The sequence below is a fragment of the Lycium barbarum genome, chromosome 7 (genome assembly GCF_019175385.1).
Source record: "Lycium barbarum isolate Lr01 chromosome 7, ASM1917538v2, whole genome shotgun sequence".
In the NCBI taxonomy this organism is placed as follows: domain Eukaryota; kingdom Viridiplantae; phylum Streptophyta; class Magnoliopsida; order Solanales; family Solanaceae; genus Lycium; species Lycium barbarum.
The window spans coordinates 118,831,690-118,851,528 of NC_083343.1; positions in this window are offsets into that span (position 1 = coordinate 118,831,690).

Genomic DNA, 19,839 nt, shown 5'->3' on the forward strand with positions numbered 1-19,839 from the left:
GGTGGTGTGATGAATGGGGAATTTGATGGTGAACCAGAAGAAGGAGTTTGAAGTCCAGAAGAAGTTGGAATGGAAGAATCAGTAGAAATAGGAAGTGACACTGGAAGAGACATAGATAAATCCTCTGAAGATGAAAATGAAACAGGTTGATAGTGAAAAGGGGCAGAAAGAGGGAAAATAGGTGCAGGCACAGATGATGATTCTAGGAAAGGAAAGACACTTTCATGAAACTTGACATCACTTGAAACAAAAACAGCATTTGTGGAAAGATTTAAAAGCTTATAACCTTTTTTATTAAAAGGGTAACCAAGAAACACACATTTGACAGCCCTAGGATCAAGTTTGGATCTAAATTGTGAAAGCGTACTGGCGTAACAAAGACATCCAAAAGTACTTAGAGAATCATAATTAGGTGGTTTTGAAAACAAGATATCATGAGGAGTTTTGAAATTGAGAATTCTGGAGGGTAACATGTTTATTAAATGAGTAGCAGTCAAAAGACATCCCCCCCCCCCTCAAAAAAAAATCTTAAAGGCACATTGGACTGAAATAACAAGGCCCTACAAATTTCTAATAAATGTTTATGCTTCCTCTCAACAACCCCATTTTGTTGAGGGGTTGCTACACAACTGGTTTGATGTAAAATTCCTTTACAGGATAAAAATTTTGAGTTTGACAAACTTGTTCCCAATTCTTTTGCGTTGTCCGACCTAATGATCTTTACTTTGGTGTCAAATTGTCTTTCAACAAAAACCAAGAAATTCTGTAAATTGGGAAAAGCATTACTTTTGGTTTTTAGGAGAAAAGTCCAAGTACTCCTACTAAATCATCCACTATGGTTAAAAAATAACTATGCCCATATGAGTAGTTACTTTATAGGGGCCCCAGGTGTCCACATGAATTAGTTCAAATATAGCTTTGGTAGAAATAGTGCTATCTGAAAAAGGGAGCTTTGTTTGCCTGGCTTTTGCACATACATCACATGGACTTAGAGAATTCAGAGAAGACAGATGGAATTTAGACAAATTCTTCATACTTGAAATGGGAAAATGCCCTAGTCTTTGATGCCATAGACTTACATTTGAAGCTAAATTACTCAAAACAGAAATAGATTGATCACTACTATTTTTGGAAACTAAAACAGGCTTAGAAACAGTAGTAGACAACTGATTACAAGAGGACTTAGAAACTAATGTGCTAAGAGGCACTTGATTTGACAGAAAAGGAAACTTAGAAACTAATGTGCTAGCTTGCACTTGATTTGGATGGATTGCAGATTTGCAGGACTTGACTGGGCTGGTAGATTTGCAGAACTTGACTGGGCTTGACTTGAGCACATAAAGACCATCTCTAACCTCCCCAAGAATCTTTGGCCTTTTCATTGAAGGGGCCTGAAAAATTGTACCAGAAGAAAAGAAAAACATGAAACAGTTAAATTGAGTAGTGAATTTGTGTACTGAAAGCAAATTAAATTTGAAATCTGGAATAAACAAAACATTTTGAAGGATTAAATCTGGGAAAAGGGCTACACTTCCTCTATAAGTAACTTTCAACCTTTGAGAATTAGGGAGATTAACATACATAGCTATAGATAAAGGTGAAATGTTAGTTAGAAGATTGATGTCATAGTCATGTGCTCAGAGGCACCAGAATCCAATATCCAAGAAAATGAATCAAAATGAGATAAACAGGTATAGGAACTAGGGTTAAAATGAGGTGTAACTATACCAACACAGTTGGCAGAAATGTTAACATCAGAGTTTTGATCACTTTGTTGTCCAACCTTCACCTCTTGAAGCCAACCTTCACCTCTTGGAGAAGCTGAAACAGTTGAGAAAATTGTTCCTGGGAAATCATATTTCCAGCACTTGTTCCTTCCATAGCATTGTACGCTGCTGCTTGCACACTGTTGCTGTATTATTTGTTTCCTTGTGTCCTATTGTTAACACTTCCTCCCTGATACTGATTATTGTTTTGGCTAGAATACTGATTCCTTTTTGACTTTGTAAACTTAAAATCTGGTGGAAAACCAATCAACCTGTAACAGTTGCTCTCAACATGATTAGTCATCTTACAGTTAGTGCAAAACATGTCTTTGTTGACCCTTTCATTGTATTTGTCAATGCTTGACTTGAGCCTTCCAGGTGTTCCAGAAAACCTTTGTGTGTTTTGTGACTTTTGAGTGTTGTTGTTAAACCTTTGGTTTTAAACTAAGAAAGCAGCCTCAAAGACATGTGCTGAAACATGAACTTCTCTCTGCTTTTCATCTTGCATAAGCAGAGAGTAAGCATGTCCAACAGATGGGAGAGGGTCTTGCATGAGAATATTGCTTTTGACCCCTGAATATGTGTCATTAAGACCCATCAAAAATTGAATCAACCTACCATCCTGATGAGATTTGATTGTTTTAGCCTTCCCTTCACATGTCCAAAGACAGGAACAGTGATAAAAAATGACGAGGGCATCTAGTTCATCCCAAATTTTCTTCACTTTTGTAAAATATCCTGCTATGTCACTAGTTCCTTGAACAATATCACTTTATTATTTTTGTAATTAATACAGTTGAGCACATTACATTGTCCAAACCTAGCTGCTAATTCTTTCCATATTTCTCTTGCAGTTTTAGAGTATAAAACAGACTGGGCTATGTCTTTTGAAAGAGAATTGAGGATCCATGAAATGACCATGTTATGCATCTACTCCAAGCTTTGTGCTGTGCAGATGCTGAATCAGGTTCATTGAGATTGCCATCTATCAGTCCAAGTTTATTTTTGGCTAACAAGGCTATGATAATTGCTCTACTCCACCCAGCATATCCTTTACCATCAAACACTGAGTTCACCAATTGCATACCTGGTGAATCAGATGGGTGAAGGTAATGTGGCTTAGAGATATCAACAACTGTGATACCATAAAGGAAAACGAAGACAAAATAAATGAGAGAAAATTTTCTGTCTGTATTTCCAATTGTTTATCCGTGTATGTATACAAATAAGAATGAAAGAAGATTTTATTCCTATAACTAATTTGTACAGCTGTCCTATACACTTGTCCTATTTATGATAGGTGTTCCTATACACTTGTCCTATTCATTATTAGTGGTCCAACATTAAATATTCGTCAACAAAGTATGAGGATATAAAAGGAAATCCAAATACAAATATACTAGGTATATAAATCTGATGTAGAAAATGTCTTGCTTCTGGAAAATGGGCTGTTGGGAAACAAATAGTTGGGCTTGTCTTGTCCAGCAATACATTTCCTCATTTGTGGCCCAATACTTTGTATTAGCCCAATTAAGGCTAAGGAAGTCTTCACACGATCCATTTGTTTCCCTCGACTATTCGATACAAACAAAGCTTCTTCAATGGCTTCATCAGATGTGAAATGTGAGCTTAAGTTCGAGTAACCAACAGTTATACACACAAACATATATATAAAATCACTGTAGTCAAACAAAAACCACATGTAAAAAAACTGTTCATTACATAATTTTAGGAAACACCTACAGGAGAAAAGTGTTGTTACTAAATATCTAAAGATTAATAGTTAACACTGAAAAAAATTGGATATTAAAGTTCCATAATTGCAAGCTAGTAGGGACTATGATTCTTAAATGGCATAATCAGATGTGGTTAATGAGCCTGAGGGGTTATATCGTTACTCAACACCTAAGGGTTAGGCAGCATATGCGTGCTTTTTATCTTTAGTTTCTCCCTTTTGATAATTTAACAGATACTCCATTAAACATAGCAACGGAGAAGAAAAATCAATTTAATAGAAAGCTTGATTCAGGTAGCAAAAGGGTTTAAGGATCACTGGTACTTTTTTCAATTTAAATGTTTTATCCTGGGATAACTTATCCTGAGATTGTTATTCCACCCTCTAGCAGGTATAAGTTATCCAGTGCTATTTTTAATCTCGGGATAACTTATCTCATGATTAGTAACCAAACAAGGGATAAGCCGGTACTAATTGTTTATCGCAGGACTATTTTTACTTATCCCTCATAACAAACGACCCCTAAAGGTGTTGTAGAATATATGAGGAGATGTAGTGAGGGGTGATTGTATTGAAGGAGAAGGAGGGCTTGATATAGATGTAGAAGGATTATATTACATTATTTTACAAAGCAATTTATTCCGCTTGATCAATATTAAAATTCATACACAGCCTCACAACCTACCCATGTGCACAATCGACCACGGATATCAACCAAAAGAAATCTTATATACGGCAAAGAGGGTAACGATCTACCTAATAACTTCTCTTTTTTCTTTTTAATAAATACAAAGTTGTTAATGAACAGTCTGAAATGAATAAGAATGCAGAGGTAACTCCTAAACAAAATTCCAAAATAACATAACTTGCAAATTGATACAAACAGGAAAGATCAAAGACTTCAACGTTTACAAATTAAATTTTCAAAGCAAAAACAAAATAAAGTGTCGACACCAATATGTAAATTTCATAATTAAATCCTTAAACAGCAGGGATTGCAAGTCATCTCCTTCATTTGTTCCAATCGCCTTTGTTCATGAACAATAGATTATTGACTTGATTAATATACTAGCTCATCATAAATGAGATTATTGACTTGATTAACTTGAAATCACGTTCTGGTGGCTTCACTTAATTAAATTATAACAGAACGGAAATCATTGTGCATAATATTACCAACAAATGAATAAAGTACAGGAGGATTCACATGCGGAAGAGCAATTGAAGAATTCTGTAGGATTTAGGTAAGAATGTTTTACCAGTAATGTAACCTATTACATCATCTTACTTACCATACAGCAGTGTTTTAAAAGGCAATTTTGGAATTCGCCTCGGGGCTCGCCTTTGGCCGGGGCACTGGCAAAACACCTCGATGCACACGTGTGGGTCTTAGTTTTGTGAGGCTTATGCCCTAAGCGCCCGACTGTATGCCTTAAATAACGCCCAACGTTCGGGACTTGCCTAACAGTTCTTATACCAATTATGCATCAAATTCCTTACTTAACACTATGAACCCTCAAAATTCTTTAATAAATGAATGATGCTTAATACTTTTTTCATCTATAAAATTAAAAAGATTGGGAGTAACTCAAATAACAAGCTGTGTATTGCAAATTTACTATTTGAGAACACTGTGAGGGTGAATATCACGTACACATTTCTTTTAAAAATACATAGCCAAATTTTACATCTTCACTTGTCGTTGATTTTCATGTTTTCTTCCTATGTCTCAAATTTATCATATTTTATTATTTCTCTATGTGAATGTAATTTTGTTTTTATTCATGAAGGAGTATGTTTTAATTATAATACTGATAAAGTTTGATTATTTTCTTTTAGGGACGTAAATTGCATAGCATGACAATAATATATTTTAAGAAAATTGTGATTCTTTATTTTATGAAAGTTAAAATGTTAGAGTTAATTTGCATCTCATAATAGCTTTTATATCATTGCATTACTTTTACTTGTAAAATCATGTTAGAAATTTTGTATTCTATGAGTTTTTAATCATGTTTTTAATTTTTTTTAGATTATTAATGTATTTTTTTAAAATAATTTTTGTGTTATTATACTATTTTACTATATTATAAATTTAAATTTTAAAGATTCATGGGGCTTACGCCTAGCCTTGTACTAAGTAAAATGCCTCGGCTCAGGCCCCCGCCTTTTAAAACACTGCCATATAGTCAGGGGCGAATCTATGTATAAAAAATGGGTCACGTGAACATATGGTCACCCAACTAAACTCGGTATATTATGTATATAATCCTTAAAATATATTTAATATTAGCTGAAGGAACACATGGTCAAACTAGACTGAGTGGAGCACTGGTTAAGTGTTGGGTTTAATCCCTTAGTGGTTGTTTGGTAGGTAGTCAAAATTATCCCGGGATTATAATCCCGGGTCTAATTTATCCCATCTCTTGGGGTTATTTTATACCATCTAAAAGATGGTATAAAATAATTCCGGGATAAGAAGGGATATCCCATCTTTTAAGTTGGGATGCATTTTATACCTTGTTTGGTACAAGGTATATATTTATCCCAGAAACATGATACAAAAAGTTAGTGTTAGGATATTCCAGCTTATACTATGCACCAAACAACCCCTTAAGGTTGTTGGATGGAACCCTACTAAAAGCACTTTTGCATCCTTTAAAAAAAAAAAAATCTAAGCAACCTTTAACATTTTGCTCACCAAATTGTGTCATTATAAATTTGTATATCTTATCTTAAAAGAAATGGTGAACCCATACTCTTAAAATCCTGGATTTGCCTCTGCATACAGTAATATTTACTATAGGAGAGAAATAAGTGGTCAGGGAAAAAATCAGATTAGAAAAGCTTTCCGTACAAACCTCTTTTCAACACCAATGGCTAGAATCATGCCGGTAACGGCTAGGAAGATAGTCACTGATCTTAGATTTCTCTCTAATTCTAACAAAATGAGCACCTTATTGGCCCTCGCCGCTCCCCCCATCCTTCTTAAACCCCCTGACCCCCCTAACCCGACGAGGAACCCGGCCTGCTCAAACACTGTTAAAGTGGTGAATATACCAAATTCCGGTGAGGCAACAAGAAAAGATGGAGCCCCAACTTATGCCAATGCCTTAAACGCCAATTCACAATTGATTAACAAAGGGAAAATCAAACTGCATCCAAGGCATCATGAATTAGTGGAGGGGAAGGCAGTCGTGATCTTCACTCAAGAAGAACATGATCTACTGGCAGAGACTTGCAAATGGACCTTAGTAGGTATTTTCTCAAAAACCAGACCTCTTATTGAAAGAATTAGAACTGAGTTTGATAAGCTAGTCCCTCTAAAGGGCACAATTAAAATAGGAGTAAAGGATCTTAAGCATGTTTTCATTGATACTGAAAATGAGAAAGATTTCAACACGGTCTATTCGAAAGATGCTATCCTCTTTACGGGGGACAATAGTATGACAATTCAAAAGCGGACTCCTAAATTCCGAACAAGGGAAGAATCATTTTTAGCCCCTATTTGGATTAACCTCCCAGAACTACCTTGGCATTATTACGAATGGGATACATTGTGTAGAATCGTGGAACCTATAGGCATCCCCATAGTGATGGATCGATAAAACTACTACTACTAAAACAAGACCCTTCACAGCTAAACTAAGAGTGGAAAATGATCTTACTAGGCCTCTTTTCAACGAAGTGACTGTGGAAGTGAGAAATGCTGAAGGATTCATGGAGAATTTTGAACAGAAAATTGAGTATGAAGATGTCTCTCTCTTCTATCTCCATTACAAAGTTAAAAGTCACCAAATTGGGAGTTGCAAAACTCTAAATCCTAACCTGCCAAACCAAAGTGCTATGGAGCCTGAAAAGGCTAAACAACCTCAAACAAGCAAGAAAGGACCCTAAAAACAGCAAGTCAATGGGAACCAGGCCAACTGGCACCAAAGTAACCAATTTTCAACTCAGGGAAGAAGTAACTTTGGTACAATGGGCCCAAGGAACTAAGAACAAAATCAAAATGGAAACACTAGCACAAATGAAATGGGGTGGAACCAGGTTGATAGAAGGAAAGGAATAGATGGATACAATAACAACAATAGATGGTCAAAAAACAGTGGAGGACAGCAGGAATGGAACAGTAATGGTGGGAGATTCAATAACAGGTTCAACCAACTACAATATCAAGAGGTTAGGGATGGGAATCGGGGTAATCAGATCATCAAGTATACAGGGAATCAAGTCACACAAACTGAGCATATCCAGCAAATTACAAAGCAGATAAGATGGGACAAAGCACAAGCAGACAGGAGCAACAACAAGGAGAAACAATATAGGGGGAAAATGAACATAAGAACCAGTAGAAGCAATAGGAACCAGGTTACCCCTTCTCTTAAAAATATTTATCTCCAAATGCAAAAGGAAGCGGTGAGTCTTGCTACAGCCAAACAGGAAAATCTTGCTACAATGGCAAAAAAGCAAAAGAAATTCCAAGGAAAAATTAGCATTCCCCAAGATGTTCTCCTAAAAGGAGAGTTTCAATAATAGTTTGAAAATGGAGAAATTAAGACCCTCAAAAGAAGCTTACCCAAGGAAATCCCTCAGATTGATATGCAAAAGATCCTGAAAGCTTCAACAGACAAGTTCAACATGATTGGGCCGCATGAGCTTAATGTAGGGTCTCAAGGGCAGAACATCTTATGGAGAGAAACATAAAGAAACAAGGTTCATATTGATCCCGATCCACCTGATGAATAGGGGTAAGATGAAAGCCAAAGGGAACAATAAGGAAGGGAAGATGACAACAATTGAGATACTGAAATGTTCGTGGAATGCACTGAGGATGACAACTTATCCTCAAAATCCGATGATGAGATCACCAGAAAACAAGAGTATGAGGAAGATATATTTATGGATCCTAAAACAGTGCAACAAAGTATCACCTACTACAACAACCTGTCTCCTAGAAACAATATGAACTCTGGAGGGTTCTTTAACACTAAGGAAGAGACTGCTAACATCTAAAACACAGAACAAATAGTGCCCCTAGCTAATGTTTCCAATAATTAACATCATCTCATGGAATATTAGAGGGATAGGATTTCAAGGATCCTTGGAAAGACTCAAACTCATGATACAACAGTTCAATACCCCCTTATGTGTCTCCAAGAACCTTTGGTGAGCAATGGCAAAATGGAGAAATTTAGGTGGAAAATAGGAATGCAGCATGCATATAGCAACTGTTCTAGAAAAATATGGATATTTTGGTCAAATGAAATTCAAGTTGACATTATCCGGGATAAAGAACAACACATTTTACTTAGGATCAATAGCAACAACAATGTCCCTATCTTCCTATTATCTGTAGTATATGCTCAATGTACAGAGGGACAAAGAGAGGAGCTATGGTTTGAGTTGAGAAGTATCTCCAACAATTTCTCAGATCCATGGGTAGTTGTAGGAGACTTCAATGTCATCTATTCACAAGAGGAAAAAACATGAGGAAGGCAACACAGGATGGAAGAGGGCTTTGACTTTATAAACTGTCTTAATGAATGTGGTTTGCAAGATGCTAGGTATTCAGGTTCTAAATATACATGGAGTGACCATAGAGATCCCCCTTACACCATTTGGAAAAGGTTGGATAGGCTGGTGTATAATTCCAATTGGTTTGATAGTTTCAATGACACTACTGTTACTCATCTGTCTCGAGCAAGCTCAGATCATGCACCTCTACTTTTGAAGCTTAACAATGAATCCATTCAGGCCATAAGATACTTTAGATTCCTAAATTTTTGGGCTGAACACAAAGATTATGAAGATGTTCTAAAGAAGGTATGGAAGGAAACTGTCTATGGGAACCCTCTTTACATCTTACACCAGAAAATCAAGAAAACTTGCAAAACTCTTAGCATGTGGTAAAGACAGGCTTTTGGGGACATCTATGAGGAGCCTAAGAGGCTGGAGGCCCAGATGAGAGTTCTGGAAGAGAACAGCATAAACAACAACTCTGAGGAAAACAGAAGTGAACTATCTAGATGTAGAGCCCAATTCACTAGATTCCTAAAAATTCAAGACTCCATCCTCAGACAAAAGGCAAGAGTCAGATGGTTAGAAGAAGGAGATTCCAATATGGCTTACTGATACACTCAAATTACACCTATTAATGATGTAAAGCGGACGTTGTCAAATATAGTAACCCAACAAGGTTGGGGTCGAATCCCACAGGGAATATGGAGAGAAAAGAGTACTAATCGTATGCGATACTAGTCTTTAAAAGCTTTAATCCTATTCCTGATATTTTGAAATAGTTGTTGAATAATGTAATTAAGTATTTTGACTGAAATTGTATTTAATGCGAAATAGAGACTAAGGTTGTGCTCCCCAATTTGATTAGATATTATGCTTCAGGTTTCAATGTGATATACTTCTAATGGTTGTTCTATGAATATGCACTTGGTCTCTTAAGAACTTCTTAATGTTTTCCAACAGTTAAGTCGTATTTCCTCTTTATGATTCTTCCGAATGTAAAAGAGTTGCAATCGAAGAATGACCAAAAATGCCAATTTGGACTTGTTCTCATCCCTAAGTTAGTCTATTAAACGAAGGTTAACGCCTCGAGTCATTGTCATTCAATCTTACCAATACTAACTTTCTTTCCCAAGAAAAGTTAATATAATGGCTTAGGATAATGCTTGCAATCATCACCCAACGCTAAATCACAAAAACTGAATGAATACCAACAACCATTATGCATATATCAATACTAGAAACCCATTCACATAATATCCATCATGGGACTCACAACCTTAGCTTTAAAATTAGCTACTCATAATCTTGACTAGCAAAGAAAGCTTAAAAGTTGACATAATATACTTACAATGCAATTACAAGGTGGAATGGAAGTGAAGTAGTTTACTTTAAATGCTCCAAAAACTTCTAATATGAAAAACCTAGAGTTTATGCTCTCAAAAATATATGTGGCTGCTGAATTAAAACCCTACATTAAGTATTTATAGAGCCAAAAATCGCGCCAAGTTTCTGGACAAAAGTGTCCTTACGCGGCATAGTTACAGACCGTAACTCAGGTTACGGTCCGTCCTTCGTTTCGTCATTTGTCCACTTGTTGTTACGGCCACCATGCGACGGACCGTAACCTGTGTTACGGTCCGTCCTTCTGAAGCGTAACTTATGACATTTACTTGGCAACTCTCTGGAATTTTGGCTGATGTTACGGTGAGATGTTACGGATCGTATCATGAGTTACAAACCGTAACACGACATCGTAACACTGATGTTTCCATGAAAACTTTCTGGAAATTTGGCTCCTGTTACGGTTCAATGTTACGGACCGTAACATGAGTTACGGATCCAGTTACGGTCCGTAACATGAGTTACGGACCGTCATTTAGCTCCAATTTGTCCGTTTTTCAGCCTTTCATCTCATTTCCGATTCTTAGTTAACCAACCCTATAAAACACAAAAATAACATACGAAACAATGTAAAAACACTTAAAAACAAGCAACACTTCTAGTTACAAAGGCATAAAATGTGCCGAAATTCACGGCACATCACTTACTTCCATAGTGTCATCAAAGATAGAAGAAAAAGACTGTCTATAAAGAATATTATGAATGATGAAGGGCAGTGGCTTGAAGGTAATGATGCTATAGCTGAAGGAGCTATAATGTACTATGAGAATCTGTTTAAACATGACAACCTCAATAATAGCTTTGAAGATTTGAATTGTCTCAAGAAGTGTATTTCTGAGGAGGATAACAGAATGTTGAGTGCCTTACCATCCCTCCAGGAGATAAAAGATTGTGTCTTTTCCCTTGATCCAGATAGTGCACTTGGAACAGATGGTCTAAGTGGCACCTTTTACCAAAAATCTTGGAACACTGTGACCCATGATCTTCACATGGCTATTAATGCTTTCTTTTTAGGTGCCATTCTTTCTAAGTTCTATACTCACACTTGCCTAGTTCTCATACCCAAAATTGATCAACCCCAAAGCTTCTCTAACCTTAGGCCCATTAGCCTCTGCAATGTCTCCAATAAAATCATGTCCAAGATCATTAACAATAGACTTGCTAGCATCCTACCCAGAATTATTTCTAAAAATCAAAGTGGTTTTGTTAAAGAAAGAGCCATTTCTGAAAAAATTCTGCTTGCTCAGGAGATTATTAGTGACATCAACAATCCAAATGGAGGAGGTAATGTGGTCATGAAATTAGACACGACCAAAGCCTATGATAGAGTTTCATGGCCTTTTCTTTGCATGGTCCTGAGGAAACTTAGCTTCTCAGATCAACGGGTTGACATCATTAGTAACTACTTGTCTAACAACTGGTACTCCATTTTGATTAATGGGGGCAGAAATGGTTTCTTTAAGTCCACTAGAGGTTTAAGACAGGGTGACCCTTTATCCCCATCCCTTTTCATCTTTAGTGCAGAACTTCTCTCTCAGATGCTCAATGATTTGCAAGAAAAGCTTGGTTATAAAGGTTTCTAGATGAAAAATGGTGGTCCTCACATCAACCACCTTACTTTTGCTGATGACACTATATTATTCCCCTCCAGATCTTTATGGAAGCCTTAGGTAAGTATGAAAAAGTATCAGGCCAGCTCATAAACAGAAATAAGAGCTGCTTTGCAGTTGGCACTAAGACTGCCTCAATGCTATCAACAGAATTAGGCTTAACACTAGCATGAGGTTCCAAAAACTCCCCATGACTTACCTAGGGTGCCCTCTCTTCACAGGTAAAAAACTCATTGATCATTTCTCTAGATTAGTTTGTAAAGTGGTTAACAAAATAAGAGGGTGGCACACCAAATTTCTCTCTACTGGTGGTAAAGCCGCCTTGATCAGACATGTGCTTCTTGCTATGCCTATCCATATCCTGATAGCTGTTAGCCCTCCCAAAGTTTTTTTAGAGTTGATTGAAAAGTACGTAAACATATTTTTCTGGTCTGGGCATGACATTAGGAGTAAATACCACTGGGCTTCGTGGCACAACCTCTGTTTCCCCCAAAAGGAAGGAGATGCTAACTTTAAAAGACTACACGATACCTGCCAGGCTTTTAAAGCCAAGCAATGGTGGCTTCTGAGAACCACAGCCTCTTTATGGCAGCAGTATATGAAACATAAATACTTTGAAGACCAGCAGCCTTCCTCAGCTATATGAAAGAAAGGTAACGCTCACTGTTGGAAAGATCTGTGTAACATCAAGAGTTTTACAGAGAAGAACATTCTATGGAAGCTGGGCAAATGAGATGTCTCCTTCTGGTTTGACAACTGGTCAGATCTTGGACCCCTAAGCCAGTTAATACCTGTTGATCAAAGTCAGAGTAACATCAAAGTCAACATGGTACTGAGAGGAAATTACTAGGATTGGAGTTGCTTGCACACTACCCCAACACCCGAAGTGAAGAACAAGATTAGCAGGCTGAATTTTGACTTGAACAATAACAAGGAAGACAAAGCAATCTGGGTTGAGAATCCCACTGGTATTTTTACTGTTGGGTCAGCTTGAGAAAAGCTGAGACAAAGAAGGGGAAATAATGAAATTCTTGCTAAGATCTGGCACAAAAACATCCCCTTCAAAATGTCCTTTTTAGTATGGAGAGCAATGCAGGAGAGGCTATCTACTGATGATAGAATTGCTAGATTTGGTATCCTAACAGATCCTGGTTGCTACTGTTGTGACAATATGGCAGACAACAACATTATAGAAAGTATTCTTTTCCAAAGGTGACCAGGCAAAGAGGATTTGGGAACACTTTGCAGGACCCCGTGGAATCCAGTATAGGAACACCCCTCTAAAGATCATCCTGATTAATTGGTGGAATCACAAGTCTTCAAATCCTATTACATCTTAGGTGACTAAGATCCTTCCTTCTATAATTTGCTGGGAAATCTGGAGAGCCAGATACACCAGCAAATTTGAAGAATCTAAACCCTCAAACTTCATTATTAAAACTAACATTACCTTAATTTTTTTGCAGATTATCAAGAAACAATTCAGAAGAGCCAGGATAGGAGACTCATGGAATAGTCTCTGTAAAACTATGGAGAATGCAACTCTGCAGAAAATCTCAGTAGCTGTAAAGTGGAGCAAACCTCCCACCATGATTGCCAAACTCAGTAGTGATGGAAGCTGCAAAGAAAGACATTATGGAGGGGGTAGCCTGATTTGAGATTACAAAGGGAAACTAATTTTTGCCTATACTATCAACCTAGGCCAAGGAACAAGCAATTTGGCAGAGGCCGCTGCACTTTTATATGGGCTAAAATGGTGTGCTAGTAATGGACTCTATGCCATCCAAGGAGAAACTGACTCTCTCTTACTAGCCAAATGCATAAACAAAAAATGGAAACCACCAAGGAGAATCACTGATGAGGTACAGAAGATACAGGAACTAGTTGAAGCTCATGGATTCAGAATCAATCACTGTTACCGAGAAGCAAATAAACCAGCTGACAAGCTAGCATGCTTAAGTCACAGAACTACTGGAATCCAATCTTTCAACTCCTTCACTGATCTACCAAGAATAGTCAAGGGCTTGATAAATATAGATAGATGGAATATGCCTAGCTTCAGAACCAAACCAGTCAAACCATCTCTTTTTGTATATGATCCTCCATAAAGGAGAGGTCCACATAGTACTAAGGTTAGCTTACTGATCTAACTAAGAGCAATTTTTGTTGTCATACATAGAAGCTAACCTACAAAGATAGTCCCATCTCATGATCATGTAAAAAGTTTGGGATGCCAAATTCAAGATGCACACTTTTGCTTATCAAATATCAAATGGAGGCATTGGACCGAAAAAAAAAAAATTACTATAGGATACATGTTAAATAGAATTATTGGCAATTATTTTTTAAGTGATGTAATTGTATAAATATACACTATAAAACTTAAATTCATGATGATGTCAAATCACTAAATTAAGTACATGAGGGTTTACGAAGAGCAAATGGAGACTTTTAACACATCTAATTCTAGAACGAGACACAAAAAGGACTTTCACGTTTTATGGTAATGCAACAAAACACTCAGTTTTTGAACTTCAAACCTTGCGAGCTTTTGAAATTTCGCTTTTATATATATGACTAGGTAATTGCCTAATAAGTACTCCTCCTGTATACTACAGTATATGTTGACTTTGTATTATTCAAGGTGTCATCATCTAACAAAATTTTAAGATGTTAGATGGAGTAATTTAAGAGGAAATAGGATCTCTTGCCCTCTTATAATTTAAACAGAAGAAAATGACTTTTTCAGATCTCTTATGTGTAAAAAATGAAGAATCTTTTAAAAGAGTTATAAAACTAAAAAAAAAAAAAAAAATTGTAAAGGCCCAAAAATTCAATTCTCCCATAATTTCACGTGTCACTTAACTTTATCCACCCACACAAAGTCAAAGAACTAGTATTTTCTTAATCATTGAGTTAATTGAATGCATATTATATAACAGTAAAGTAATCAACTTGATAGGTAGGTTTGTCGATAGCGTGGGTAAAGGTTAATGACTTTAATGTTATAGTTGGCAAACTTTAATTATGGTAAAAAGGAAAAAAAAAAACCATTTCGTGACTTTACTGTTATAATGGGGTAAATTTTATTAGTGATGTTACTGCTGTGTTATAATAAGTAAAGCTGAGTCTCTTAAATGTAACAAATGAGTTTTTGAGTTTACTGTTATAGTGGAGACAATACCATAAAATAAACCCGGTCGTAGATAGACATATTTATTTTTGAAGGATTTAATTATGACATGTATAATGAACGCTGCAGGGGTGGAGAAAGTAAGTATAGAAGAAGAAAAGAAGTTGCTGACCGTGATAGGAGAAGGAATAGATACACTAAATCTGGTGAATATACTTAGGAAAAATATTCTTAATTAGAATAGAGTTAGAAAAATACGAATTTTGGTCTTCTCAACTAGATAGAGTTCTATATTGGGTATGGAATTGATACATGGAAATTTTACTTTACACTGAATAGCCTAATGGAATTAATATAAAACTTAAATAAAATTAGTAAATTGAGATATGAAAAAGGCCCAAGTAACACTGCACATGAACCTTTTATTCAATGCACAATTAAATTACTAGCTATTTGGTAGCGTCCACCCTAATGGATGACCTATTTGACCGGACACGAAATTTAAAAAATAAGGACAGATTTTATTATATTTATCAAATTGCTCTTACTTTAGTGTCTACTTTTGTTGATTTTCTTCACAACAAGTATATATCTTTAAAAGTAAGTGGGACCCAACAACGGTAAAATAGAGATGGTGTCATTAAAGAGTTACCTGATAAGAAAATGCGATATTCATTTTGGAACGGACTAAAAAAGAATGGTGCCACATAAATTGGGACGGAAGAAGTAATAATATATATATATATATATATATATTTTTTTATTTTTTTTTTAATTTATATTTTTTTTGGGATCATATTTCCAGGCTTAAGTTGTAAAGCATGTTTGGAACTCGGTTATTGAAGCTGTCTTTTCTATCTAAACACGATGGAGTTTCACCTAAATTTAATAATTTTTATTTACGTTTTTATTTATTTGGCCCGAAAAGAAGAAATACACAATTGAAACAAAACGAATTACATCTAAAGATCATATAAAAAGAAAGGGAAAAGGGTTAAATATACCCCTCTGCTTTGTTTTGTTAGTTAAATATATCCTTCGTTAGTGAAAATTAATAAAAATACATCTGCCGTCTTCAAACTTCACACTGTGCCCCTATTTGGATGGAAATCCTCAAATCCTCTCAAATTACCCAATTTCAAAAAAATTACCCACTTTTTTGTTGCCCCCCCCCCCCCCCCCCCGACCCGCCTATCATCATCATCAAGCTCTAGCTTCATCTTCTTCCATGGAGAAAAAAAAGAAAAAAGTAAGAACACACCCAAATGATAAAATCCCAAAACTCACCTCAAATTTAATCTTTAAATCCAACTCCAAATCTAACCAGTTGGACCTTGTTAGGGGGTGGGGCAGAATATCCAGGCTGAAATTTCTGCATCATTAATAAATATCCAATCAATAAAGTACTTCCCATTATATTTCTTATGTCTTTTTTTTTGCTTCTTTGTATTCAAGTACAATGCCTCGATAAAACACTAGCCAAATTTGAATGTGCACGAAGTTTATTGAAAACTTTGGAATGATTAAATAGAAGAGAACTTTTGAACCTGTAAATAAATTTCACATGTTGTATTTCCCTTTTCGTTGCACCATATCTGCATGAAATCTCTGTGCGCGAACTGCAAAATATCGGAAAATATGTGAATTGTGATTACTAAAAAGTTATGTAAGGAATCCCACAACCCAAAAAAAAAAAAGGAGGATAAATTGAAGTTTGCATGTATTAAATTAATTCGGAGAAACTAAACTAGTTTGTTACCTTAACAGTTCCAGAACATGCACAAGGAGATTCCAAGTTAATACAACTTTCAAATTCTTGTTCATGGCAAATTCTACACAAATTAGAGATGAATTCATCGGCATACATACATATTACTAACTGCCCAAGATTTGAAGTTGGATTTAAAGATGAAATTTGAGGTGAGTTTTGAGATTTTATCATTTGGATGTGTTCTTGCTTTTTTCTCCATGGAAGAAGATGAAGCTAGAGCTTGATGATGATGATGATGATAGGCGGGGCGGGTCAACAAAAAAAGTGGGTAATTTTTTTGAAATTGGGTAATTTGAGAGGATTTGAGGATTTCCATCCAAATAGGGGCATAAGTGTGAAGCTTGAAGACGATAGAGATATTTTTGTTAACTTTCACTAACGGAGGATATACTTAACTAATAAAACAAAGTAGAGGGGTATATTTGACTCTTTTCCCAAAAAGAAATGCACAGTTGAAAATCTATTACTTTGGCTAAAAAATTATTTGACTAAAAATAATGGAGTTTTAGGATTTTTTTTAAATATATTTTTCCAGATTAAGAAAAAATATACAGTTAGAATAAATTATCATTGCATTTAAATAAGAAATAAAAAGAAAAAAAAATCATAATTGTAACTGTATTATTTTGGCTAACATTATTTTATTTGGCTGAAAATAGTGAACATCTAGCCCCTTTTTTTTTCTCCACAGATTTCCCTCGAAGAAAAAAAAAACACAATTAGAATAATTATCAATGGCATCTAAAAACGGAATACACGGTTGTAACTCTATTATTTTGGCTAAAACAATTTATCTAGATTGAGATCTATAATGGAGTTTCATTAATGTTATTTTTTTATATATTTGACCCTAAAAATATACAGTTGGTTCTACGAATAACCATTACACCTAATTATTAATAGTTATGATATTTTTAAAAAAATATTTATTATTTGATATATTATATATAGTCATAATAAAGATTTTTTTATTAGTTAATTAAACAATTTATAAGAAAACAAACAAAGAAATTAAACTTTAGTAAGAGCTAGGCGGGTTAAACTATGACCTCTTGTGTAGTTCATTTTGACCCAATCCATGTAACCTATGAACGAGTTAGTGAACTCAACCTGTTTTGACCCGTTTAGATTTAACCTATTTAGATCTATTCAAATTTAGTCCAACCTTATCGTTTAACTTTAACACTATTATTATTTTAACTTGTTTTAAAAATGTTAATTTGACCTGAATGTCCGTTTGCGAGGAGAGGCAAAAGTAAGCCACTTGGCTAACATTGTGAGCAATTTTGGGTTCAACCAGGTAGAATTAACTCTTTTCCATTCAAATAATAAATTTTAGCATTTGTAAATAGTAATACTTAGCATTGTTTTAAAAGACAGTGTCAGGACTCACCCCGGGGCTCGCCTCTGGGCAGGGCAGTGGCAAAACGCCCTGGGGCTAACGTGCGGGGCTTAGTTCCTATGAGGCTTATGCCCTAAGTGTCCAACCGTATGCCCTAAACACGCCTAACGCCCAATGCCCAAGGCTCGCCTAACAGTTCCTACACAAATTATATTTTAAATTCCTTAATTAAAATCATTCACCCTCATAATTGTTTAACAAAATAATGATACTTAATAGTTTTTCATCTATAGAAATAGAAGATTGGGTGTAACTCATATAACAAGTCGTAGTATTGAATATTTACTATTTGAGAATGTCGTGAGGGTGAATATCACTTAATTTTTTTAAAAAACACATAGCGGAATTGTACATTTTCACTTGTCATTGGTCATAAGTCCCATGTATCAAAATTATCATATAATTTTATTTTTTGTTCATGAAGAAGTTATGTTTTAATTGTAATATTGATAAATTTTATTGATTATTTGCTTAGAGGGAGATAAAATGAATAGTATGATAGTAATAGTGTTTTAAGAAACTATGTTTTTTTCCGTGTTTGAAAGTTAAAATGTTAGAATTGATTTGCATTTCATAATAGCTTTTATTTCATTGTATTGTTTATACTTGTAAAATTATGTTATATATAATTACAAGTTATAAGCGGTGTATAATGGATTGCTTTGATCATTTTTTTTTAGGATCAAGCGTGCCACACACACACACACACACACACACACACATATATATATATATATATATATATATATATATATGTATATATCATTTATTTACAGTTTTTTTTTTATTTCTTTATGTAATTTTACCTATTTAAAAATATTTATTGTAATTATATTATTTTAAGAAATACTAAAAATTAAATACCCATGAAGCTTACGCCCCGTGCCTCGAGGCTTACGCCTCGTCGAGGCGTATGTAAAACGTCCCGCCTTACGCCCCCGCCTTTTAAAACACTGATACTTAGTAATTCAACTTTAATTTGCAAATAACTATTTCAGTATTTTCCTAGTGAAATCATGACCAAACACTAATTTAGTATTACTATAATTTGTTTTTAAGGTAACTACCATGTCAGATGGACAAACCCACATTATGAGCAGGGGTGTCAAATGAGCGGATTGAGCTGAATTTGGGCCTGTCAAAATGGACTGAGTTAGTAAATAGGTGGGTCAATAATTATTTGGGCTGAAATGGGTCAAAAAGCAGGTCATAACACAACTCGCCAAATTCTTACTAAGTTTTAAATTCTTTGTTTGTTTTTTTTTATAATATTTTTAATACCTAATAAAATTAGTTTTTTTCTTTATTATGATTGTATATAACATATCAAATACAAAATACGTATTTTTCGAAATATTTTGAATAAAATTTCTCATGGGTCAATTTGAGCTGCATATCTACACAACTTCTCATGGGCTGAAATATATTAAGCTAATAATTGAGTGGGTCAGCATTCCAAACTCGAACAGGTTAGGCGGATCATATTTTTCATAACCCTAGT